This window comes from Eschrichtius robustus, chromosome 4 (assembly GCF_028021215.1).
Source record: "Eschrichtius robustus isolate mEscRob2 chromosome 4, mEscRob2.pri, whole genome shotgun sequence".
NCBI lineage: Eukaryota > Metazoa > Chordata > Mammalia > Artiodactyla > Eschrichtiidae > Eschrichtius > Eschrichtius robustus.
Genome location: NC_090827.1, coordinates 129,197,108 through 129,199,683, shown reverse-complemented (window position 1 = coordinate 129,199,683; position 2,576 = coordinate 129,197,108). Strand labels below are relative to the sequence as shown.

General features: G+C 35.1%; 1 pseudogene; it reads right to left on the bottom strand.

The window, feature by feature from the left end:
* Window positions 1-543: 543 nt before the first annotated feature.
* On the bottom strand, window positions 544-939 carry LOC137763533 (large ribosomal subunit protein eL34-like; annotated as a pseudogene).
* Window positions 940-2,576: the final 1,637 nt, after the last annotated feature.

Genomic DNA, 2,576 nt, shown 5'->3' with positions numbered 1-2,576 from the left:
TTAAACTCTCCAGGACTGCTAGAAGCAGTCTATGCACAAAAGAGCCTTGGTATTTTTGATACCCATTAAAGTGGTGTAAATAGTAAACACTGAATCCTCAAAAGGTTACTTTAATACACACTTCATTCCAAGGGACCACAATGATGAGTTAAGTCAATGTTTTGTCACTATGTGCCATGGAATACTCACATCCTTCTCCTAATGCTAATCAATTCTCTACTCACTGACTTCAAACTCATTCAAATGAGATGACTCATTTCAAATTCCCATTTTTTTTTTCTTTTTTTTGGAGTGCGGGACGCCTGTAACTTCCTCCGATGTCAATTACTATATTGGTCATCCTCCCTACACTATGTCAGTGGACTCCACTCTCACAAGTTTAAACCGGAAGATTTATCAAGAAATATTAATAAGCTTCAAGGAACAATTCTCAGACCACAACACAGAACTATGTGGTTGAGCAACTAAAGCTCTGACACCCCCAGTACTTCCATCACAATTAGAAAAGGACTGTCATAATAATTTATCTTACTTTATTAGTTTTTAAACTGTTTTGTTACTCAAAAAACCTTTATTTTTTAATTTAGGTTTCTGATTCTGTGCTCATGCCTTCATCACTTTGACAATGTTTCTGTTCCTGGCTAAGGAAAGCACACTTGATCCTGTCATGGACTTATTTTGCACATATGCATCCAAAGTAGGCCTCACTGACATGTTTTTTTGTTTGTTTGTTTTAAACTACCTCATAAGAATTTCAGTTCTCACAACATGAAGCCCTTAAAGTCAGCCTGTGCACAGCCCACATGCAGATGTTGGTGCTTTCCCAAACTTCCTGTTGGAAAGGTAAACAATTCTATTACCAGAGGTTCAGGACAGCCTAGGTTTGTTAGAGGCTATATTGTCAGGTAACTTACAATAGTACATCAAACACTGGACCATTCTGAATGCCTTTAGGCATATCTCTGGAGGAACAAAGGGTCTCCGTTATTGCCAACCTCATGAACTCACTTCCCTTTCTTCTATGTGCTCCAGCAAGTTGGGTGCCTTATACCTGGCTGGTTTTCTGACGTAACTTACATATGAATCAGAACTCACACAGGTGCATCAAGTTGGCAGAACCTAAGTCACATGTCTGCCAGCTAGCAGAAAAGGTGATTGGAAATGTAGGGTTTCAATTTGGGAAAGTAAGATTCACAATTTAGGGAGCTATTGAAATATAGAAAAGGTGCTTGATAGCTTTTAGACAGCTCTTGGTGGCAGATTGCTGTTAAACTTAGTATCTAATATCTAATAAAATAATAGCAAACACAAAGAGTTTACTGGGTTCCCTTTGTACTATGTACAAATTTGTTTCTATGAATTCTACATATATTAATTATTTTTATCAACACATCTCCCCTGCGTGATTGATACCATTATTTATCCTATTTTATGGATGAAGAAAACTAAAGCATTGAGATTTTAAAGAACTTACCCAAGGTCACAGTGATTACACATGACAGAGCTGAGATTCAGACACAGGTAGTGGTTTAGAAGTCCAAATTCTCACTTTTAACCAATATATGCATAGCCTTTCTCATATGTGTATATAAACAACATCAGCAAATCAATATGGAATAGGGAAGAGAAAAAGAAAAATGGGTAGAATTTGTGCATAAGAAAGTCACAGGAACTGAACAAAGATGGTTAATAAAAATGGATTATTAATGTTATAGACAGAGCTATGATATAATTATTCATATTTCTTTGGTCCCAATACACACATTAACTGCATAAACCATAGTCATCTTAAGAAACTGCCTTAGACATCAATTTCTCAAACTTCATTCACTAATTCTTCAAATATATATTTCAAATCCCCTTCAAACTGCCCCATACTACTAGCTGTCAGAAGAGTTAGTCCTTAGTTGTAATTGTTTAGTTTTTTGGTGTTAGCCTTAGGAGGGCATTTTGACATGTCCTCAGTGGGGTAGTCAGCATTCATCACACACTAACCATTCAATAAAAGTTGTTATATATTGTTAAATGTAATAAAAATGTCTGCTATTGACTCTGTAAGAATTATTCAAAAATTCTAGTACCCTTTCCCTTTAGAAATTTCTAATATATAGTGACAAAAAGTAAAATAACATACCTTCTCCACACTAGAACCTGCTCTAATCTCCTTACTTAGAGTTTTATTCTATAACATATATTAGCATGTTTATTAAACCAACAGAGATTGAAGTTCTTTAAAAGGAAGTAAAGAAAATACTACAAATTGTAACGATTCCTAATCAAAGCAGAAGATAATGAAATCTTGCCAGACAGAAATTCACCCACCTAGTGGATTAAAATAGCAAGATGAAAAGGGGGGGAAAAAAAGATTCAAAGGGCTCTGATTTTCATGTTGAGAAAAAGCTATCCTTGGAAGATTAAATCTACCTTTGAAATAAAAGTGATTTAAAATCAGTCTCAATTAGGTTAAGTTGCACTTGATGGGATTTCCTTTCTCTAAAACTTCTTATATTAACTTCTCTATCTGATTTGACTATTGTGTGCTTTGCATATGAATGCATTCCTGTGTTAAGCTGTCT